Genomic DNA, 25,764 nt, shown 5'->3' with positions numbered 1-25,764 from the left:
TGTACTTCATGGCAAAGAAAATTCCACAGCAGGAGCCTAATACCAGAGCTGAGAGCAAACCACAGTGAATAGCAGCACTTTAGTTTCAATTGGACTCAAAAGGTGAGAAAGTCAGAGGAAAAAATGGAGAAAAAAGGCAGACATGCAATAATGGCAGGACAATGAAATGACAAGGCGGGCGTAGAGCAAAATGAAAGGTAGAGTATTGATCCGACCTCTGATTCCTCACTGACTCTGTTCAAGAATGTCACTCCTTCATAAATTTAACAAGAACATTTACTTCTTATTCACTATGCTCTACAGTTGCCTACATGTCGGCCACGTTTTACCTCCTATCCTCAATTTCTCTCAACCAGCCAGGTCACCAAGCCTCACCCCTTTAGATTTATGACATCCTGTGAGGAAAAACATTTGCAAGTGAAAGCACGTAGAAACAGAGAAAGAATGAGGAAAAGACTTAATGGAGAGAGAATGACAGACAGATAGACAGAGATAAAGATTTACATGTACATGCGATATCATATCGAATGACAGAGTAGCTACTGTGGAAATGTCTAAACCACAGTAAAGTTGCTTTTGTAAGAGTAGTTGGTTACACTATAAACTACTAACAAGTAAAGTCAGTTTAAACAAAACTTTGAAGCTATTAAAGAGGGCTATGTTAGTTGCATTTTCGTAACCCTTCAAATTGCGACGAATTGAAATTGCGAATTAAAAAAATACGCTTAATGGAAACAATTTGAAGAATTTCAAAAAAAGGAATATATTCTAAAAATATATTTTTGCTTTTACAGGTCACCTGACGTTCATAAAAGATTCACATTATTATTCTTTAAAGATGCAAAATTGCATACTGTAACCTCCCCGAAACCCCTGTGGCTTTCCTTGCCACTAATGCATGGATAACATGCATGCGTCTCCTTCAGTGAACAATAATGACTATTGCGGTGGTTGCGATATGTATAACATATAATCGTAATGACTTTTGGAAGGACTTAAAGGCGGGGTGGTGATTCGGAAAAATGCTTTGGAAAAGGGAGACAGGCCGAATACCAAAACACAATTGTAGCCAATCAGCAAGATGCGTGTCTACTAATGACATTGTTGCCTGGGTTGCTTATGTGTGGGGCGGGTCTATCAAAAAAGGGTCCAGATTCTATTGGGGTAGGGGCGTGTTTGTTTAGGTGATTTCAAATGTCAACATTGGCTTTTATTACATTACATTACATTACATTACATACATTACATTTTAGTCACTCTCAACTTCAAGATGAATTAGTAACCATAAAAATACCAATACAATTTAACAAAAATTACACACTTTAGCTTAAAAAAAAAATATATATTTTTTTGTGGAAAGTGCACTATAAAATAAAAACTGGGGAAGAAAAATGAAACTGCTCCAAATTCAAAGACAATAATCTTTTCCCAATAATCTTTGGGGACCAAATCCCAAACAAAATGGCAATAAGCAAAGCCTACATTTATTGTTTAGCCGAAAAAACTTTCAGAACTCCCTGTGCAGGGTTAATTGTATTGATCAAGCCTCTCCACTCCTTTTCCCCCAAACATATAATTTACTAACAAAACACAGATCTCTGCAGGGAGAACCTGCTCAGACATGACCAACGAATACAGACCTTCAAAGCCTGAAACAGTTAACCCTTTATTATGCTCCACAGCCCATGATTACAGTTACTTAATTAGCAAAATTCTGTGTTTAAGACTAACCAAACATTTAATAATTCAGAATACATCTGTTAGAAAAGAGCAAATGCTTTTTCTGATAATACTGTGGGTTAGCAACCGTTGCTAAGATTGGATTGGCAAGTAACCTTTTAAGGTGGGATTAGTGGATCAATTAAGTAAAACAGAGAGATAATAAAACGAGACAGGGAGAGGAGGAATGAGATGAAGGAAGGGAGAGAAACAGAGAAAGATATGGCAAGAAAAGGGGATATGTTTACGAAACGCAGGACTGCACGGAAAGGGGAGATAAACATGAACGTGTTGCCAAAAATACCACCTGGGCTGACAGCGCCCGCAAGCTGCCTTTAACTCACAGATCTGCTTAGATCATGCAGAGACTGAACAGAGCACTAAAAAGTCAACTTAACCAAAGGAAGCTAGAGACAAAATCATCACATACGTTCAGCCTTACTACTTACTTATATGTAGTGTTTGGGTTATTGCCTTCAGCAAAGTGAGGGGTGTGGATGTGAATGTAAAAGCTCAAAAGAAAAGAGGCTTCATTTATAGCACGCAGCTTTTTTAGCTATTATTATTATTCAGGTATTAGCGATGGATAATAATCCAAACATTAACCCTGCATTAGGTTATTCAGGTCACATACAGAATTTTAGGGACAGTATGATTTCTTGTTAATTAGCATTTTTTTAATCAGACTTTTAATGGATTCTGCATTTCTGAACGGCGGGATTAAGCGGATTTGACTCTAAAGTATTTGATAACCGTATAGTACATGTTGAGATCATTCGATTACAATCAATATCTAATTTTTGATGAAGGTGGCATTTAGCGGCTTTTGCACCTGACTCTGAGCCCCTTATACTGTAGACATTTGGGTGATTCTCGCAAAATTAGACTTATGAGGTGTCATGAAACATTTTGATAAAAAAGTAAATGTAAAGTAAGAGTATCAAAATAAGAAGCATACAGTTACAAACATCTCTTCATGTGCTATTTTGCACATGATTTCAAATGACATCATACAAACCAATTTTGTTGTTTTTCCACATTTAAGGGGAAAATTTTCATTACCGCAACGTGTCCATGACTGGATTTGGGTTCTTTGACATGGAAATCTAAAAAATCTAATAAATAAAAAGCTTTGGTGCATGTTATACTATAAACATTTACAGTAAAGAAACATGTGGTATTTGGTGATCTTTGGTAAATGTAGAGACAATAATAAGGAATATAAATGTGTCCAAGACCAATTTTCTCATCCTCCGCAACAATTTTCAATCATTGTTTAAGTCCTTAAGGAACTTACATATAAAAAAATAGATGGAAGGGACATAATTGATTGTGACACTCAAGATGGCTACCAGGTAAGCAGTTCTTATTTTTTCCCTGCAGATAAAAGTAAAATTTTGTTTGTCATAGTACCTAGACAATTTTTTAGTTCTCATTACCGAAACATGAGTTTGTAAATGTAGATATTTAATGTAATATCATGTTGTGGTAATGACAATATTTTATAATGATAATCTAAAAAATGTAAATAATTCTATAGGAAATATTTTTAAAATCCTTTAAAAATAATGGTTATAGTAAGTTCAGACCTTAATCTTATATGTGCAAAATAAATTGGCTTCAAGGGCTTTTTAAAATTCTGATGCTGGACACCTTCTAAATCTGGATTTTGTGAGAATCACCCACATGAGAAAAATTCTAAACAGAAGCCAAAATACTCAAGGCTTTATATATTCACTATTGCAGTCAATATACTCCTTCAAACAACATTGTGATTAAGACAATTAAAAAAAACTAGATAGTAAAGTTTGAAGACAAACTTTATGTTGGCTTGAGAAAGCGTAGCCTGAACGTTTAAAACGGTTTGACATAAGTTTAGTTTAGTAGGCTATCTGGCTGTTAGTATGTTTAAGTATGAAGGTAGCATGATTTACCATGAAGCTAGCATGATGTTAGCATGATTAGCATGAAGCTAGCATGATGCTAGCATGATTAGTATGAAGCTAGCATGATGCTAGCATGATTAGCATGAAGTTAGCATGATTAGCATGAAGCTAGCATGATTAGCATGAAGTTAGCATGATTAGCATGAAGCTAGCATGATGTTAGCATGATTAGCATGAAGCTAGCATGATGCTAGCATGATTAGCATGAAGCTAGCATGATGTTAGCATGATTAGCATGAAGCTAGCATGATGCTAGCATGATTAGCATGAAGCTAGCATGATGCTAGCATGATTAGCATGATTAGCATGAAGCTAGCATGAAGCTAGCATGATGCTAGCATGATTAGCATGAAGCTAACATGATGCTAACATGATTAGCATGAAGCTAACATGATGCTAGCATGATTAGCATGAAGTTAGCATGATGCTAGCATGATTAGCATGAAGCTAGCATGATGTTAGCATGATTAGCATGAAGCTAGCATGAAGCTAGCATGATTAGCATGAAGCTAGCATGATGCTAGCATGATTAGCATGAAGCTAGCATGAAGCTAGCATGATTAGCATGAAGTTAGCATGAAGCTAGCATGATGCTAGCATGATTAGCATGATGCTAGCATGATTAGCATGAAGCTAGCATGATGTTAGCATGATTAGCATGAAGCTAGCATGAAGTTAGCATGATTAGCATGAAGCTAGCATGAAGTTAGCATGATTAGCATGAAGCTAGCATGATTAGCATGAAGCTAGCATGAAGCTAGCATGATTAGCAGGAAGCTAGCATGAAGCTAACATGTATTGCGTTGCTAGGGTACTAAGTTTGGTTGCTAGGGAGAAAATTGGCATCCCATAATGATCACCCTTCAAGCCACAAGTAAAACGGTCCAACCCCCGTGTCTCTATGATGTTCTGAAGCGGAGATATAAGGCTTTGTTTATTCCGTTGCTAGGGTACTAAGTTTGGTTGCTAGGGAGAAAATTGGCATCCCATAATGATTACACTTCAAGCCACAAGTAAAACGGTCCAACCCCTGTGTCTCTACGATGTTCAGATCCAGAGATATAAGGCTTTGTTTATTATGTTGCTAGGGTCTTCATTTTCTGTTGCTAGGGGCGTGGCTTAATACCTCAATAAGAATCCTAAGAGACTGATTGGATGCCTGAGTAAAATGAGCCCACCCCTATGTCTCTATGACACTCTGGTGCAAAGATATCCATCTGGGCTTATTATAATGGTAGTCTATGGGAGATGTTGCTAGGGTACCCAAAATTGTTGCTAGGGGCGTGGCTTAATAGCTCTGGGGTGATCCTAAGAGACTGATTGGATGCTTGAGTAAAATGAGCCCACCCCCATGTCTCTAAGACACTAGCTGTGTCTGAAACCGTTCCCTCGTTCACTCATTCACTATTCCCTATATGGGGAATGACAGTTGAGTCCACTATATGGGGATGAAGCAAATGAAAATGAGTGAGCGATTTCGGACACTGACGCAAATATCATGCGTCAGAGAGCTGTCGCAGAGATTCATCAAAAACACCTGTGTGGCTTTATTGATTGTGCTGTGAAATGGTAAAGTTTACTTTCTTACTGTTTTTCACATTTGTCATGTTTATTGTATTAGTTGATAATAAAGAGAACAAAACAACTGCTTATAATATTTATTTACTGCTGTTTGTTTATTGTTTAATAAAAATGTGTATTAGATTTAAAATAAAAGATAACGCAATTTTTTTTCATTTGTTTATTTTCAAAAAGTAGAAAATAACTGACAACAAGAAAATGTTTGGTGTTTACTGTCAGTATCCTTCAGCTGATTCAAGTTACGTGTTCGTCTCCCGTTGCATCATGGGAAATATGAGTGAACGAGTGTACATCGAATGTACCCTCAAAATCAGAGTGCATTGTGGGTAAAAAGTAGTGAATGAATGTAGGGAATGAAGTTGTTCACTCAGGTTTCGGACACCACTACAAAATGGCCGACACCCGATATAGTGCACTATATAGTGGATAGGGAGCGGTTTCAGACACAGCTACTCTAAAGTGAAGATATTCCATCTGGGATGCTTTTATTCCCTTTTATGGGCATGTTTCCTGCCCCATTATAAGTCAATGGGAAATTTTGGGGGCCTCTTACACCCCAGGGGTACAGCTTACACCCCATTGTGAGGTATGTTCTTACACAGCCTGTCAGCCTCCTTAAATGTGGTAAGCCACAAGTTTCTACAAGTTTCTCACTCGCAGCTATGACCCGTCAAAGTTTGTCTCAATGTTAAGTCAATGGAAATTTTGGGGTGTTTCAGCGCCCCGTTTAGGAATTCGGAAGGTCCCATCAGTTAGAAAAGATATAGCACACCTCGTCAGATCAGACCGAAAGTCTGTCCAAAGTTTGATGGCTGTAGCTTGAAAGCTCTAGGACGAGTTAGAGTTAGAAATTTTAGTCTCAGAAGAAAAAGAATAATAATAATAACTATATAGAAAAGTTCGTCGGAACAAACTTTATGTTGGCTTGAGAAAGCCTAGTCTGAGAGTAGAGTTTGACAACTTAGCATGAAGCTATCATGATTTAAGATAAAGCTAGCATGATTTAACATGAAGCGAACATGATTTAGCATGAAGCTAGCATGAAGCTAGCATAATTTAACATGAGGCTAGCATGATGATAGCATGATTAGCATAAAGCTAGCATGATGCTAGCATGATTAGCATGAAGCTAGCATAATTAGCATGATGCTAGCATGATTAGCATGAAGCTAGCATGATGCTAACATGATTAGCATGATGCTAACATGATTAGCATGAAGCTAGCATGATCAGCATGAAGCTAGCATGATTAGCATGAAGCTAGCATGATTAGCATGAAGCTAGCATGATGTTAGCATGAAGCTAGTATGATTAGCATGAAGCTAGCATGATGCTAGCATGATTAGCATGAAGCTAGCATGAAGTTAACATGATTAGCATGAAGCTAGCATGATGCTAGCATGATTAGCATGAAGCTAGCATGAAGCTAGCATGATTAGCATGAAGCTAGCATGAAGCTAGCATGATTAGCATGAAGCTAGCATGAAGCTAGCATGATTAGCATGAAGCTAGCATGATTAGCATGAAGCTAGCATGAAGCTAGCATGATTAGCCTGAAGCTAGCATGATATTAGCATGATTAGCATGATGTTAGCATGATTAGGATGAAGCTAGCATGAAGCTAGCATGATTAGCATGAAGCTAGCATGATGTTAGCATGAAGCTAGCATGATGTTAGCATGATTAGCATGAAGCTAGTATGATTAGCATGAAGTTAGCATGATGCTAGCATAATTAGCATGAAGCTAGCATGAAGCTAGCATGAAGTTAGCATGATTAGCATGAAGCTAGCATGAAGCTAGCATGATGTTAACATGATTAGCATGAAGCTAGCATGATGTTAGCATGATTAGCATGAAGTTAGCATGATGCTAGCATGATTAGCATGAAGCTAGCATGATTAGCATGAAGCTAGCATGATGCTAGCATGATTAGCATGAAGCTAGCATGAAGCTAGCATGATTAACAGGAAGCAAGCATGAAGCTAACATTTATTGCGTTGCTAGGGTACTAAGTTTGGTTGCTAGGGAGAAAATTGGCATCCCATAATGATCACCCTTCAAGCCACAAGTAAAACGGTCCAACCCCCTTGTCTCTACAATGTTCTGATGCGGAGATATAAGGCTTTGTTTATTCCGTTGCTAGGGTACTAAGTTTGGTTGCTAGGGAGAAAATTGGCATCCCATAATGATCACACTTCAAGCCACAAGTAAAACGGTCCAACCCCCGTGTCTCTACAATGTTCTGATGCGGAGATATAAGGCTTTGTTTATTCCGTTGCTAGGGTACTACGTTTGGTTGCTAGGGAGAAAATTGGCATCCCATAATGATTACACTTCAAGCCAGAAGTAAAACGGTCCAACCCCCGTGTCTCTATGATGTTCTGAAGCGGAGATATAAGGCTTTGTTTATTCCGTTGCTAGGGTACTAAGTTTGGTTGCTAGGGAGAAAATTGGTATCCCATATTGATTACCCTTCAAGCCACAAGTAAAACGGTCCAACCCCTGTGTCTCTACGATGTTCAGATCCAGAGATATAAGGCTTTGTTTATTATGTTGCTAGGGTCTTCATATTTTGTTGCTAGGGGCGTGGCTTAATACCTCAATAAGAATCCCAAGAGACTGATTGGATGCCTGAGTAAAATGAGCCCACCCCTATGTCTCTATGACACTCTGGTGCAAAGATATCCATCTTGGCTTTTTATAATGGTAGTCTATGGGAGATGTTGCTAGGGTACCCAAAATGGTTGCTAGGGGCGTGGCTTAATAGCTCTGGGGTGATCCTAAGAGACTGATTGGATGCTTGAGTAAAATGAGCCCACCCCCATGTCTCTAAGACACTCTAAAGTGAAGATATTCCATCTGGGACGCTTTTATTCCCTTTTATGGGCATGTTTCCTGCCCCATTATAAGTCAATGGGAAATTTTGGGGGCCCCTTACACCCCAGGGGTACAGCTTACACCCCATTGTGAGGTATGTTCTTACACAGCCTGTCAGCCTCCTTAAATGTGGTAAGCCACAAGTTTCTACAAGTTTCTCACTCGCAGCTATGACCCGTCAAAGTTTGTCTCAATGTTAAGTCAATGGAAATTTTGGGGTGTTTCAGCGCCCCGTTTAGGAATTCGGAAGGTCCCATCAGTTAGAAAAGATATAGCAACTCGAGTCAGATCAGACCGAAGGTATGTCCAAAGTTTGATGGCTGTAGCTTGAAAGCTCTAGGACGAGTTAGAGTTAGAAATTTTAGTCTCAGAAGAAAAAGAATAATAATAACTAGATATTAAAGTTTGAAGACAAACTTTATGTTGGCTTGAAAAAGCGTAGCCTGAACGTTTAAAACGGATTGACAGAAGTTTAGTTTAGTAGGCTATCTGGCAGTTAGTATGTTTAAGTATGAAGCTAACATGATTAGCATGAAGCTAGCATGAAGCTAACATGATTAGCATGAAGCTAGCATGATGCTAGCATGATTAGCATGAAGCTAGCATGATGCTAGCATGATTAGCATGAAGTTAGCATGATGCTAGCATGATTAGCATGAAGCTACCATGATGCTAGCATGATTAGCATGAAGCTACCATGATGCTAGCATGAAGCTAGCATGATTAGCATGAAGCTAGCATGATGCTAGCATGATTGGCATGATGCTAGCATGATTAGCATGAAGCTAGCATGATGCTAGCATGATTAGTATGTAGCTAGCATGAAGCTAGCATGATGTTAGCATGATTAGCATGAAGCTAGCATGATGCTAGCATGATTAGCATGAAGCTAGCATGATTAGCATGTAGCTAGCATGATGCTAGCATGATTAGCATGTAGCTAGCATGAAGCTAGCATGATTAGCATGAAGCTAGCATGATGTTAGCATGAAGCTAGCATGATGCTAGCATGATTAGCATGAAGCTAGCATGATGCTAGCATGATTAGCATGAAGCTAGCATGATGCTAGCATGATTAGCATGTAGCTAGCATGAAGCTAGCATGATGCTAGCATGATTAGCATGAAGCTAGCATGATGCTAGCATGATTAGCATGAAGCTAGCATGATTAGCATGAAGCTAGCATGAAGCTAGCATGATGCTAGCATGATTAGCATGAAGCTAGCATGATTAGCATGAAGCTAGCATGATGTTAGCATGATTAGCATGTAGCTAGCATGAAGCTAGCATGAAGCTAGCATGATTAGCATGAAGCTAGCATGATTAGCATGAAGCTAGCATGATGCTAGCATGATTAGCATGAAGCTAGCATGATGCTAGCATGATTAGCATGAAACTAGCATGATTCTAGCATGATTAGCATGAAGCTAGCATGATGCTAGCATGATTAGCATGAAGCTAGCATGAAACTAGCAAGATTAGCATGAAGCTAGCATGAAGCTAGCACGAGGCTTGCATGATTAACATGAAGTTAGCATGAGAATAGCATGATTAGCATGAAGCTAGCATGATTTAACGTGAAGCTAGCATGATTAGCATGATGCTAGCATGATTAGCATTAAGCTAGCACTATTTAGCGTGCAGCTAACAAGATTTAACATGAAGTTAGCATGATTTAGCATGAAGTTAGCAAGATTTATTATGAAATTAGCATAAAGCTAGCATGAAACTAGCATGAAGCTAGTATGACTTAGCATGGAGCTAGCATGAAGCTAACATGACCCAAAGACCCAACCCCCATGTCTCTAAGATGTTCAGATCCAGAGATATAAGGCTTTGTTTATTATGTTGCTAGGGTGCTCAAATTGGTTGCTAGGGGCGTGGTTTAATACCTCAGTAGGAATCCTAAGAGACTGATTGGATGCCTGAGTAAAATGAGCCCACCCCTATGTCTCTATGACACTCTGGTGTAAAGATATCCATCTGGGCTTTTTATAATGGTAGTCTATGGGAGATGTTGCTAGGGTACCCAAAATTGTTGCTAGGGGCGTGGCTAAATAGCTTTGGGGCGATCCTAAGAGACTGATTGGATGACTGAGTAAAATGAGCCCACCCCCATGTCTCTACGACACTCTAAAGTAAAGATATTCCATCTGGGACGCTTTTATTCCCTTATATGGGCATGTTTCCTGCCCCATTATAAGTCAATGGGAAATTTTGGGGGCCTCTTACACCCCAGGGGTATAGCTTACACCCCATTGTGATGTATGTTCTTACAGAGCCTGTCAGCCACCTTAAATGTGGTAAGCCACAAGTTTCTACAAGTTTCTCACTCACAGCTATGACCCGTCAAAGTTTGTCTCAATGTTAAGTCAATGGAAATTTTGGGGTGTTCGAGACCCCCGTTTAGGAATTCGGAAGGTCCCATCAGTTAGAAAAGATATAGCACACTAAGTCAGACCAGTCTGAAGGTCTGTGGAAAATTTGGTGCATGTAGCTTGAAAGCCCTAGGACGAGTTAGTGTCAGAAATTTTGGGGTAGAATAATAAGATATAAGTTTAATAGCAATAACAATATATTGGCTTTTTCAAAGCCAACATAACTAGATATTAAAGTTTGAGGACAAACTTTATGTTGGCTTGAAAAAGCGTAGCCTGAACATTTAAAATGGTTTGACAGAAGTTTATTTTAGTAGGCTATCTGGCTGTTAGCATGATTAGCATGAAGTTAGCATGATTAGCATGAAGCTAGCATGATTAGCATGAAGCTAGCATGATGTTAGCATGATCAGTATGAAGCTAGCATGAAGCTAACATGATTAGCATGAAGCTAGCATGAAGCTAACATGATTAGCATGAAGCTAGAATGAAGCTAACATTTATTCCGTTGCTAGGGTACTAAGTTTGGTTGCTAAGGAGAAAATTGGCATCCCATGATGATCAACCTTCAAGCCACAAGTAAAACGGTCCAACCCCCGTGTCTCTATGATGTTCTGAAGCGGAGATATAAGGCTTTGTTTATTCCGTTGCTAGGGTACTAAGTTTGGTTGCTAGGGAGAAAATTGGCATCCCATAATCATCAACCTTCAAGCCACAAGTAAAACGGTCCAACCCCCATGTCTCTATGATGTTCTGAAGCGGAGATATAAGGCTTTGTTTATTCCGTTGCTAGGGTACTAAGTTTGGTTGCTAGGGAGAAAATTGGCATCCCATAATGATCAACCTTCAAGCCACAAGTAAAACGGTCCAAACCCCGTGTCTCTATGATGTTCTGAAGCGGAGATATAAGGCTTTGTTTATTTCGTTGCTAGGGTACTAAGTTTGGTTGCTAGGGAGAAAATTGGCATCCCATAATGATCACACTTCAAGCCACAAGTAAAACGGTCCAACCCCCATGTCTCTATGATGTTCTGAAGCGGAGATATAAGGCTTTGTTTATTACGTTGCTAGGGTACTAAGTTTGGTTGCTAGGGAGAAAATTGGCATCCCATAATGATCAACCTTCAAGCCACAAGTAAAACGGTCCAACCCCTGTGTCTCTATGATGTTCTGAAGCGGAGATATAAGGCTTTGTTTATTCCGTTGCTAGGGTACTAAGCTTGGTTGCTAGGGAGAAAATTGGCATCCCATAATGATTACACTTCAAGCCACAAGTAAAACGGTCCAACCCCCGTGTCTCTATGATGTTCTGAAGCGGAGATATAAGGCTTTGTTTATTCCGTTGCTAGGGTAATATGTTTGGTTGCTAGGGAGAAAATTGGCATCCCATAATGATCACACTTAAAGCCACAAGTAAAACGGTCCAACCCCCGTGTCTCTACAATGTTCTGATGCTGAGATATAAGGCTTTGTTTATTCCGTTGCTAGGGTACTAAGTTTGGTTGCTAGGGAGGAAATTGGCATCCCACAATAATCACCCTTCAAGCCACAAGTAAAACGGTCCAACCCCGTGTCTCTAAGATGTTCTGAAGCGGAGAAATAAGGCTTTGTTTATTCCGTTGCTAGGGTACTAAGTTCGGTTGCTAGGAAGAAAAATGGCATCCCATAATGATCAACCTTCAAGCCACAAGTAAAACGGTCCAACCCCCGTGTCTCTATGATGTTCTGAAGCGGAGATATAAGGCTTTGTTTATTCCGTTGCTAGGGTACTAAGTTTGGTTGCTAGGGAGGAAATTGGCATCCCATAATAATCAACCTTCAAGCCACAAGTAAAACGGTCCAACCCCCGTGTCTCTATGATGTTCTGAAGCGGAGATATAAGGCTTTGTTTATTCCGTTGCTAGGGTACTAAGTTTGGTTGCTAGGGAGGAAATTGGCATCCCATAATAATCAACCTTCAAGCCACAAGTAAAACGGTCCAACCCCCGTGTCTCTAAGATGTTCTGAAGCGGAGAAATAAGGCTTTGTTTATTCCGTTGCTAGGGTACTAAGTTTGGTTGCTAGGGAGAAAAATGGCATCCCATAATGATCAACCTTCAAGCCACAAGTAGAACGGTCAAACCCCCATGTCTCTACGACACTCTAAAGTGAAGATATTCCATCTGGGACGCTTTTATTCCCTTATATGGGTATGTTTCCTGCCCCATTATAAGTCAATGGGAGATTTTGGGGGCCCCTTACACCCCAGGGGTACAGCTTACACCCCATTGTGATGTATGTTCTTACACAGCCTGTCAGACTCCTTAGATGTGGTAAGCCACAAGTTTCTACAAGTTTCTCACTCGCAGCTATGACTCGTCAAAGTTTGTCTCAATGTTAAGTCAATGGAAATTTTGGGGTGTTTGAGCCCCCCGTTTAGGAATTCGGAAGGTCCCATCAGTTAGAAAAGATATAGCACACTAAGTCAGACCAGGCTGAAGGTCTGTGGAAAATTTGGTGCATGTAGCTTGAAAGCCCTAGGACGAGTTAGTGTCAGAAATTTGGGGTAGAATAATAATAATAATAAAATATAAGTTTAATAGCAATAACAATATATTGGCTTTTTCAAAGCCAACATAATAATAAGTTTAAGTGCAACAACAGTATGTTGGCTTTCTCAAGCCAACATAATTAGTTCTGCACATCCCTAGCATTTTGTAAACACACACACAAAAATCAAAAAGAGCAAGATCACATGTGATTAGAGAAGAAAACTGTTAATCTGCCTGCTTTAACCTCTGAAGAAATAAGAAAACACATCAACAACATTAAAACCTGCACTCTTAGTCCTGCTCAATTATAAATCAATTTAAATCTGTTTCAATCTGCACTGCAACACTCTTCAATCTCCATCACAGAGTCAACTGAAGTCATCATGTGTGCAAATTAATTCATCTTATAACAGGCCAGAGGTCTGCAAACTCTTCACAAGTGCCAATATTTTGAATAAATCGCTGCGCCACATCAACCCAATAATAAAAATATTTTGATGTTGATTTTTTCTGTGGTGCTGGATGCTGTTTCCTGGCAGAGTGAATAAATCGTGCAAATCACCACCTCGTTGTTTACCCTATTATTGTTGTTTGTGTTTGATTTAAGTGTTGTGTGGTGATAACTTCTGTATTCTTTCCTTAATGATGTGGTTTTGATTGTCTTCATTGTGTTTATACTGCATGTGTCCCAAGACAGCATGTTTTTGTTCTGCAAAAATCCACATTATACAGGATATTATTCTGGAAGCAACCAGCCAAACTCAGAATAAAAATTAATGATTGTGTTAAGCATGAAAACCCTATAATACAGTAACAGTCTGGGAAGTGGCCGGACTGATGCTTTGTGTTTTTTTTTAAAGACTGTAACTATTACTATGACATGAAAGGTGTGTGGTTTTAGGAAGAGCACAGTAGATATTATGACCATCTGCTTGCCAGCCATCACACCTGGTTGAGATTCCCATCAAATTTGCAATGGACAGCAATATGCTATTTGGGAATACACTCAACAGTATGACCCCTACTCTCTTTCTCTCTCTCTCTCTCTCTCTCTCTCTCTCTCTCTCTCTCTCTCTCTCTCTCTCTCTCTCTCTCTCTCTCTCTCTCTCTCTCTCTCTCTCTCTCTCTCTCTCTCTCTCTCTCTCTCTCTCTCTCTCTCTTCTCTCTCTCTCTCTCTCTCAGTGTGGACATTGGCATGCTGTGTTTAGACAAATTCACTGCAGGATTGATGAGTCTAGGTCTAGTACATGTCCACCAGGGTCCTAACCTCTCATCTTCACACGGACAAAACACATCGACCAGAGAGCACACAACAGGGTCCGCCTGTGCTGCTAATATTAAACAAGCTCATTTATTCAGGAACAGACACATGACTACATGTTAGTGTCTACATATCATTGACAAATGATACCTTTCAGCCTCCTTTCTGAATCTCTTTTATCAGAGACTGTTATATACACTGGAACAGACACACAAATATATTGTGTGTATCAGAAATGTAAATGAATATTGACCAAATGCTTACCTCACGTATTATCAAATCTAATATATAGGGGTGCGGGGCAAAAACTAACGAGGGGTTAGTTGTAACACGGACTGTTTATCCGGTATTTTTTTACGCTGCCAAAAGATGATCTCCCGTAAATTATTGGAAATGTATAATGTTTTTTTTCAGAGAGTAATTGATGAACGAGTGTTTTGGTGGGATGTAAGTCAATTTTTTCATCATATGTTTTTTTCGGTTTCTAAGTTGGGTGTGTAAGATACCAAATCCAATGCTATGTCATATTAATCAGTGTCTTGTTGACTAAAACATAGCATCGTTTTGAAATATGTCTGCAGCTCTTAACAACTTTTTGGGTGGGCTTGAAAATATTTTGACCCAGCGAGGTTAATTGTAACACTGTTACAACTAACCCCTCAGCACTTACGATATAAAACCGCTAACATTTGCGTAATTCTTGCCGTTGTTTTAAATAGGCCACACACAAATGATTGCTGGCTGCCAACAAAATAAATGTGCCTTGTTAATATCTTTAATATTGATTGAATAAGGTCACGTCAAAGATTGAAGTCATAATGAAATGAATGGCTAAAATCAGACTTTGATGCTTATTATCTCGGAATTAGATGTTTGAAACTGTAGTATGGTTATTACAGACTGGGTCACATATAAAAAAATGTTTTGTCATAATTGTGCAGCTTTTTCTCACATATTAAGACATTTGTATCCATTTATAATTGAACTATTGTTAGAAAAGGGCTGGATGAATGAATACAGTGTGGATACCTGTCTATTATAGACAGATATATAAACAATATCCACTTTAAGTACAGTATTGCCTGCAAACTTAGCAAGTGTTACAACTAACCCCCTGTCTGTTACAATTAACCCCACCTATGGGGTAAGTTGTAACGTTTGCACTTCTGTGTATATGCGTTTATAGGGCAACCACTCAACCCTTGTCATGTGCTACATGTACATCATCTGCATATAATGGACCTATGCCTCCCTTTTCTGCCATTATTTCTCGCTGTGGTGTCACCTTATCGTTCCCGGCTTTGCACCTCTTCAATTGCTTGGGGCTTTCTGTGTTTAAGCAGAGAAAGAAAAGGAAGGAAAAGTAATTAAACGGAATAGGCGTGTGAGGGAGATTATGTCTATAAGAGGCATATGTCGCAGTGGCGTGAGTTTGTGTGGATGTGAATACAGATGAGGTGTGTACGAGCGCACGTCAGCGGTGAGGACGGGAATCTGTCGACCACGGCTCCTCTGATAAGCCGAGCCGATAATGTGCGTGATTCGATCAGGGGCTCTTTCTTTCTGTTTTAATAAGTCTGTTGTAATTTATTCATCCAGAGCTCCAGCTCTAATCAGAGATCAGACTGCATATCGAACAGCATTAGTTGTTGTCACAATGCCGACCAAATGATTAACATTTGAACTTGAGTAAAATGTTAAGGAGAAGAGGAACAGAAAATTGAATAAGGTTTTGTTTTTGGTATTATGCTAACAAAACAAAACAAAAGCCAATAGACTGTTTTATGACCGTTAATGTGAAAAGCAGAAGAAGATTTATTATTTCCCTTTCATACTGACCACAATCTTATCGCTGGAATGTCTAAATTAGCTATAAATGTGGTCTGCACAACTACTAATAGCTTTTCTCATTACAAATAGGATGTTTTGGCTGTAGAAAATAATTATGTTGTATAATCTTATATTAATGATAATGTCATTTTAATCTCACAACAAATAATAAAAATGATTGCTAAATGCTAAAATATTTTGCTTGTAAAATCCCTAATTCTTAATGAAAATCAATAATTTCTGGTTGCATTGCTGCTGCCATCATAGAAAAAGTCTCATTGATAATGAGAGTAGAGTGGACATTGTGGGGAAAATCCAGTTTTTGCAGGTGATGCTCATTAAATCGTTTCCAAAGTTCCAGCACAGTGGCAGATTTAGACAAAGAAATGTTGGCAACAGATGTTTTGAGCTATCCAGAGAGAGTTCTAAGGTGTTGACGATATTTGCCTGGATTTAACAACAGGGTTGACAGAACAGGAAGGGAAGCAGAGAGGAAAATGGGGAAAGATGGACAGTGAGAGAGAGATAAGAGAGGCAGCAGGTCCAAACTAAACACCGAGGCTATTTAATGGTCTCTTCACCCAGGCTTTGTCAATGGACATCCTTGCTCTTCTACTCCAAGGGGATCAAGGGTTAAAAAATGGCCTTACACAATTGGCCATTCCCACACAACTACTGAATCATCATGGCTGTAAATATTTGAAATACAGGGCTCCAGACTAACTTTTTTCACTGGGAGCACATTGGCCCCCAACTAAAATTTTTAGGGGCGCAACCAGAAAATTTAGGGGCACACACTGTAAATCAACATGCTAACCAAATAATCACATTTCTACAAATTCTTTCTGTATTACTAATAAATACTTTGATGGTAGATGCAGAAAGTACAATGTGCCGTTTCAAATTCAGTGTCTCGTTACAAAAAAAGGTCAAATTTAATGGTCACACATGTGCGACTGGATGTAAAATTCAGGGGCACACTCTCAAATTTTGGTGGCAAAAAGCCAACATTTGGTGGCAGTCTGGAGACCTGAAATATAAAACATATTTGGTAAAACAAAAAATGACCATAACAAACATAATGGGTTTCATTACTTTCAACAAAGAATAATTTTAACATAGGAATGAATTATTTTGTATTTTATTGTAAAATGTAAATATTATGAAAAAAATAACTGGACGCTTTACTAGATATTCTTAAATCACAAAAAAAGGACATAGAAAATAAATCGTAAAAAATTCATTTATATTAAAAATGAAGAAATAGTGGAAAAAGAAGTGTCCATGACTGATCTTCTCATCCTCTGTAATAATTTGAAAGGACTGTTTGTGCACAGAGAGAGAGAGAGAGAGAGAGAGAGAGATATTCACATTAAGTTTGATTTCTGCCAGTACCTTTCAAATGGCTATCAGGTTAAAAGATTTATTCATATTTTTCTAGTAAAAAGCCTAATATTCACTTGTCGACCGTAAACAAAAAAAATTTATTCTCATTACCAATACAGGTAGTTTTCCACACTTAAAAAAAATACATTTACAATTTTATATTAAAATATGCTTCATTATTGGCTAATATGTATTATTTATTAAAAATTAAAGATGTGACAATATTTCATTTTTTCCACTGATACCGATAGCAGTTGATTCAGACTGATATCTGCTGATGCCCATGCCGATACCAATAGTTTGGTGTTTACATTAACTAAATTCTGAAGATTACATATTGTCGCTGCCCGATGAAACTCACTTAGGTCCAAAACGGTTACTTTTCAGGAAGTAAAAAAAAACCCGTATTTCAAAAGCAGTTGAATGTATCGTTGTCATACTTGGTACGGCATCTTAACATGTAACCATATTCTTGCCAGTGTAATGATATGATCTAGCCTGGTTAGCCAGACCTACATCAAGATGTAAGGTCTGGCAACTCTTCACACAAACGGCTCAATGCAAGGGGCAGGATATAAGGTTGTCCCTCAAAATGCCTCTGCACGCAATAGGATAGCGCTATGACCAATCAGAGCAACGAAGAAGGTGACGTAGTTACCGTAACCAGTCGGCAAAACTCCAAACACATCTTTCTTGCTTAAAAAGGACTTCAGTAGGGTTATTTGCTCTTCTCTCAAAGAAAAACATAAGTCTAAGTCCTCCAGAGTCGCGGCCAAAGCCGCTTCTAAAGAAAGCTGTTCGCCAGCAGCAGCAGCCATTCTTTGTTTTCAAGTAGGAACCGTTGCAGCTCTGTCGTCATCATGTTAAGCCCGCCCCACAGACGCTACACACGATGTGATTGGCCTGACCAAATTTTGGTTTTTGGAGCTGTTAAGTGTATTGTGAGTGCCTAGACTAAACCCTGGCAGCAAATATATTTTGCGGCCGCTAGGGTGCGTCTAGATTTCTAGGCTAGATATGATCCACATTTGACCAAAATTGAGTTTCAATGAACATACGTGCATATTTTACAGTAACCGTGGTCAATACGGGTTCTTCCGATCATTAATTAGAATGGCCAAGTCGCGTTTCATATTGACAGATGAATACGCTCAGTTTATTAAATAGCCTATGTCTTAGTTTATTAAATACGCTTAGTTTATTTAATATTAATAATACATTTATTAAATGTCTCTTGCAAACTATGAAGGGACAATGAATCAGACATGGTCATGCTAGACAGATACTTTGTTTGCACAGTCCTACCGTAATTTTGTCACTTGTAGACGTACGTCTGGGGTCGGGAAAACGTTAACCTCAATGAAGGAAAGTCATTGTCTCACCAGGCTATGTTTATTTGGCTATCCAGTTCTAAGCTTCGATTAAACTGAGAGACCGGCGAGATGCTTCCACAGGGCGGGAGATACGCGGTGTGATTGACAGCTTTGACACCAAATGGATATACGTGAAAATCAGAAAAACTTTTCATTGGCCATTTAGATATGTGAAGCATACTGTATACGGAAATGAACCTGGACATTCAATCTGTAGAAAAATCTAAAAATCGGCAAAATGGACATAAGTGGTTTTCATCGGATACCGACGATATTGTAAATGTTATTCATTCATATAATAACCATTAATATTGAACAGTAAACAGTGATGTTTCCAATAGCCAACAGTGTGAAAAAATGCTTTTATTGACCAATACCGATTATTGGCCTAAAACTTGCTATGGTATTGACAGTTTAAAATGGTTACACGGTAATTAATTTTTTTTTTTAAATAACAATTGAAAATAGTGTTGAATGGTCAGTAAAAGGTTTGACATCTTGAAACTAAGATTTCGTAAGAATCAACCATTAAGATCGAAAAGCATTTACATGAACAAGCAAAAGAGCAAAAACAAAACCTTAGCCCAGCTCTGCTGCATGAGAACTGTGTGTTTACAGATCACTTATTCCCTGAATTGCCAGATGTGGCTTCAGCTGTCAGTCATGCATACAGTCTATAATCAGGTCATCAATTAGGTCATAAAATGGTGTTAATCAGGCAATCCTTTGGGGATCTCTACTGTAGATTGATGAGATTTGTACCCGAAGGAAGTGAAATTAACTGGAGTGTCTACTTGAAAATGGTCTTTAACAGCTGCCATTACATTGATTTATTGAATCATTAAAATCTAGCTATGAGAAATGATAGACGAAATAATCTATAAATCACATATCAAAAGTACCTGTTGCTTTGATAAAGGAAGAATAGATGGACTAAGGCAATCCCTCAACCTCTGTGCATTTATGAGCCATTCTAGTAGGATACAAAGACCTTGTCTGACTGAAAAAAGCTAGACAGCAACAAAGAATAAGTACAGGTACTTTTGAGTTTAAAAAATAATTACCGTTGTCCTTATCTAACAAGCTATATGATCTGACATCAATGTCCAAATGAAAATCAATGGCTTGATTTTTTTTTTTTATCGCTAAAATAGTTCAAGTCTATGTTAATAAATTAATATATGAAAGAGATTTTTCACAATTCTTGTGAAAGTAGTTGTTCATTTGCTGTAAATAATGTGACCAAACAAATCACTGCATCTAGTAGGGCTGCACGATATTGGTTTAGTATCGACATCGCAATGCTATAAGATAAAATGCTGCAATAGTCACATCGCATAACACATAGGAAGACTATTTTGGATGCATTTGCCGGCAAAAAGACTCTGACATCAAGAGACATCGGTAAGCTATACAATAAATGCAAGGCAGAAGTTAATTCCTCTTAAACAGAGCTTTTCAAGTCATCTGGTAAAGTCATCCAATATTTCTCATATCGTAATTTACATAGAAGAAAATCTAAACATCATAATGACAGCCCCCCAATCACCGAAAACAGAAGTTAACTGGGTAGATATAAAGCCTAGACTTTATCCAAAAAAAGGGAAAAAGCAAAACTGCTCTTGCAGTTCACTATTTGATGATTATATGATGTATAGTTACTACACAGATGAATCTGGGAACCATGAGAGGATCACACAGCATCCAGACAGCACTGCTGAAATCAATCTCGCTTGAATGAGAAGGAGAAGACCACCTGCTAACAGCACTGGAGAGGAGCTTTACCACAGTTTGCTAATGAACTGCAGTCTTTGGCACACCAGGTAGAAAGCCTCATATCTGACAGTCTAATTAATCTTGAAACCCTGAGTGCCCTGTGCACACACTTAATCCTGTCAATAAAATGTCTCCAATGTAATGGACTATGGGGAAATAACACCTGGATTCGTGCTTGAATTTAATTAAAGCTATGTTTAGAAACAGATTTATTTACTATGGACTACAAAGATTGAAGTATACATGCAGGGGCCCCTAGTATTTGGTCACTAAATGAAATCAATGTTTCAGATTCCTATAAGCAAAGGAATTTGGGTGCCAAATATTAAAGCTCACATAAACTGTTTTTGCTAAATCTCATGTTAATCTTGAATAGTATTGCATCGTTCATACCTACAAAGAGTCTTTAGTTTTATCAGATTTATAAACGATAGATTAGCTGTACCGCTACGTATTGAAAAAATCTGATCTCCTGGAGGCACTCCGCGGGTGGAGGCAGGCAACACACACAAAACATTTTCCCAAGATCTCTGGATAAGAGATTGTGATTCACTACATGTTTATGTCATTCACATTATATGCACTTGCGTGCTGGCTGCTAACAAAACACAGATATTTGATGCAGTTTTACTTACCACCTGCAACTCATAACCTGGTTGTTTTATCACTGTTACCGGCACATTTCAATAAAATCAAACGTTAAACAAAACACTCTCACATAACTCAACTGCTACCCCAGATAAACAAACTACATCCATTATTTCCATAATGCTGGGCTCTTTGGAAAGCTGAACAAGCTTAAATTTCCCTCACAAACAACAACACACTTCTTTGGTGACGTTGGTTTCGTGTCAGGTTTTAATAGGTGTGTGCTTGCGCTATTCCGGGTGAACAGCCCATATAAGGACTTCCACTGTACTTCCTGCAACTCTTTATGCAACAGATTCAGTAGTCAAACGTGCATTTGTCATAGAAATACTCTGTTGTATGTCCAAATGGTTCTTTGAACCTTTGTCCATATTTAGCATGAGGAATCCAAGTCTTTAACTGTGTTAAGTCAGAATGCATGAAATACCATTAGACACCCCCTTTAAATACTTACAGTAAATGGCACAATTGAATTGAAATCTACTTAAAATATGTGCAGAATTACGTAAGAATCAAGGGCATCGTTTGATACAAAGATCAACACTTCTCAATTTCAGATAATAGGCTTATAGGATTATTATATTTTTTTTAAAGAAGCATGCAAGAGTTTGAGTATTAATAGTTTCATTAAGATTTACTGAAAAGAGACAGCTCTCGCAAGAAAAAACCTACAGTAAATGCAATAATAGTTTTGGGTCCATTTGTATTTGACTGGGTCATGGTATTAATCAAATCACCATTTCTGAGAAATGCATTTATGCTGATATTTTATTCCTGGTATTTTCAGGAAATGGATGGTCTAAAGCCAGCATCCCTTTTATCTTGCAGAAAAAACCCAACAGCATTCTAGTATAAGGCACTTGATATCAAGCAGATAGGGGATTGGCAGGGTCACCGTCTGCCTCTCACTTAGCTCATTTATCGCTCTGTCGCATCGGCTTAAGTCTTTTTCCTCGTCCGTGCGGTCCAATTGACCAATCGTATTTCACAGGGGAACACAACAAAAATGTGAGAAAAGGTCACATGAATAATTGATGGGGGGGGGAGAATTTTATGAAATACAAGCGTGCACAGGCGAAATGGCATTTTCCAGAAAAAGATGACTGGTAGTATTAAAAACGTGAGACCTCATCTTTAATATAAGAGAATTACATGTGAATCTCTGTGGTTGTGAAGCTGTTTTATTATTTACTTTACATCACTGTTATCACTTCATTTGAAAAGGTAAATTGATATATAATTGCATCTGCCACCGAGACATTTCGATTTTAACATATCACCGAATTCACAATCAATCCCTAAAGAGATTTGCACCATATTCCCTACATGCTCCACTTATGATTAGTGAATGCAAAAACTAGCTGTAACATTAGCTACCATTATAAAACATCCAATAAGACACATGTCAGAGCTATTTACAACAGCATATGTGTGAACCTAAAAGCCTCTTTATGGTTCTGATATGTATACACCACACAGATCACATGGGATATTAAAGCAATAAAACAAAAGCATTACATGGCAATATATCAGCATGACTGTGATTCATCCGGAGACATGAAGGTACAGCACATATATGACCATAACTTCATGATTACAGATGTCATATTGCTACAATAGTGAAGCTTGCAAACATTTGCAGAAATAGAGCGTCATTGCTTTCAGCATCAATAAAGAGACATTCACTATTCGCTATTGATCTGTGTTATTAATACTTCTCATCAAAAGAACAGATCGAATGAGAACAAAGAGTGAGAAAAATCAATAAAGACAGCTGGCAGCTAACACTGTTAAATGCAGTTTGAAGTATGTTTCCTTTATATTACGGTTAAATCAAAAATTTTGAAAACGAGGTGAAATATCTGACATGGAAGTTTAATGTAAAACATAATCAGAAGTGTTATAAAAAGTCATTTCAGAGTCTACTTGGATCTTGCGGATGTGTGATAGGATTTTTTTACAGATATTTAAATTGACAGAACCATCAGTGTCCTTATAGACAATTTACATGAACTGCATTTATTTATGTGTACAGTTGGTACATAAACGCACAAAAGTTGTCACTGGGGCGGTACCTTTTTAAAAAGTACCTCAAAAGCATATCTGTAGCTAAATGGTAAATTTTTTAAAGGTCCCATATTGTCAAATCTCAAATGTTAAATTGATGGATATCAGGAAACTAAAACATTGCACAGGGTTCTGGAAAACATTAATATACGAAAGCAATGGTTAATGATCATTTATTCAGAAAATTCCACAACAATTAGTTCAACTTTATCCATGTTTTCTAAACATTGGCCGGTTTCTCCAAGAATCTATTCATCAAAAATGTTGCAGTTCCTACTTTGTTGGATTCGACCTCAAAAGCACAACCCGTAAGTATACTTTTCACCCATTTTAAGTAGGGCTGCACGATAAAACACATGCAATTGTCACAGGCATCTCGTCAGTTAAGCCGGCGGTTGATCGTGCGGCCTATTATGAAGCCAGAGAAAACTGAAATCGTAAATGGTTATGCAATGCTAACGTAATGCTAACGTGTTGCAAACTTGAAGCTTACGTGTTATTTTGTAACCTTACAGTCTTTGGTAGCCACAAATTTTGATAGAATATCTGATGAAAAGTTTCAGACACCGGGCCTGTTGGTGTTTTTGGTACTTAAACTGCAAATATATATTCTTAAGGACGTTATAACCTAATATAAACTCTAGAAAGCTTTGAAATATGGGACCTTGAAAAGGTACCATCCCAGTGACAAAAAGATACAACATTTGTACGATTTTCCGAGAGTGTAGTTGTAAGCATACACACTGCAAGAAATAAAGGTACAACAGTTGTCACTGAAATGGTACCCTTTAAAAAGGTCCTAGTATGTACCACATAGGTACCAATGTGTATATTTGACGTACTTTAGTGTGTGTTCTTTTTGAAAGGTTACCACCCCAGACACCTTTTGACCCTAGGGCTGTGACGGTTGTAATGAACCCCGCACAACTGCGGTGGTGAAGTGGGACCCGCGGTTGTGTGCACATCACAAAAAATGAAAAATATAAATACCCATCTCGCACAGCAAGATGTCTTCAAGTTCATGTGAACACAAACGGCCAGCAGACACAGAGTGAGTGCGCTATTTGCAAGGGGAGGCAACTTATATCAGTGATGATAACCCGCTACATGGGGGCGTAACAATGAAACAAGATATTCTCTTCTTGGTCACTAATGGCGCTTTTCCATTGCATAGTACCCAACGGTTTAGTTTAGTTTGGGTCGGGTCAGCTCACCTCACTTTGGCGTGGTTAGCTTTTCCATCGAGTTTAGTATCACTTCGGAGTGGGAGGGATTATAGGCATGTTGTTATATTTGTGCTGCCTACTGCTGTGACATCATACAAGTGAGAGCGTTGTTGTAAATTCCCATACATTAATTTATTTCTCAGTCTGCCACAAAATTAAAATTGGCCACCACAAATAGATGTTTGCACATAGCGTTTATAACTACCTCGGTCTCACATGACAGTTTCTGTTCAAACAGCCGACCCGTGGCGTCAGTCGACGGCGCTCCGCTGAGCCCCATTCAAGTTGCATTTAAGCATATATAATGCGGACGTGCACGTCGCGAATGTGCCGCCACAAACTGCAAGTCTGGAAAAAACTGTTATGGTGTCCCGGATTCTCAACCTGCGGATGTTTTTCATCGCTAAAAGGGTGTTTGAAAACTTATAGCAGAACACAGATAACAACATGTTTGCTTGAGACAGCGCAAGCTAGCAGTATGCTAAAGCTAATATTTACATTATAGCGATGACGTGACGATTCTCTCAGACCAGTCAGTGATCTACAGTGTTTTCGCGTCACGTTTGGTATCAGCTCGGGTCGCTTGGAACCCCAACCGAGGTGGTACAAAAAAAAGTATCGGGTACTATGTACTGCACCCAATGGAAAAGCTCCCAAAAGTAAGCTGACCCGACCCAAACTAAACTAAACCGTGGGGTACTATCCAATGGAAAAGCGCCATAAAGCTTGTGAAAAAGTATCAATCTGCACTACCAGTACACCATAAGAATCCATTTTTAGCGCGGCTGAAAACATTATAGTGTAACCCTAAAAAGATTTCTCACTTGAACCAAGTGTTGTTTTATGGATGAAAGTGCTACATCACGCACATAGGCGCTGATCCTGAAATGGCCAAGCACATGTGTTCTTTTTTTCACATTTCACATCTAAAACCATGCAGAAAACTTGACCGCGTTGCTTTCCTACTTTTCATCTTCTTCCTTTATTTCTTAACGCCATTCCAGCATCTAGGGCTATATTCATGGCGAGAACCAGGTAATCCATACACAACTTTATTCAGACAAGTTGATTTATACACAAGTTGGGGGAGGGACAATTTGGTATCTCCAATTTGCCTAACTTGCGTGTTTTTGGACTGAGGGAGGAAACCGGAGTACCCGAAG

The 25,764-nt window shown here is 38.5% G+C and overlaps 1 protein-coding gene across 4 annotated transcripts in view; it reads right to left on the bottom strand.

The window, feature by feature from the left end:
- pitpnm3 (PITPNM family member 3) overlaps positions 1-25,764 on the bottom strand; it is a 117,028-nt gene that overhangs the window by 53,981 nt on the left and 37,283 nt on the right. The window lies entirely within an intron of this gene.

This window comes from Paramisgurnus dabryanus, chromosome 8 (genome assembly GCF_030506205.2).
Source record: "Paramisgurnus dabryanus chromosome 8, PD_genome_1.1, whole genome shotgun sequence".
NCBI classification, from domain to species: domain Eukaryota; kingdom Metazoa; phylum Chordata; class Actinopteri; order Cypriniformes; family Cobitidae; genus Paramisgurnus; species Paramisgurnus dabryanus.
The sequence above is the reverse complement of the archived record's forward strand: the minus strand, read 5'-3'. Positions and strand labels throughout refer to the sequence as shown.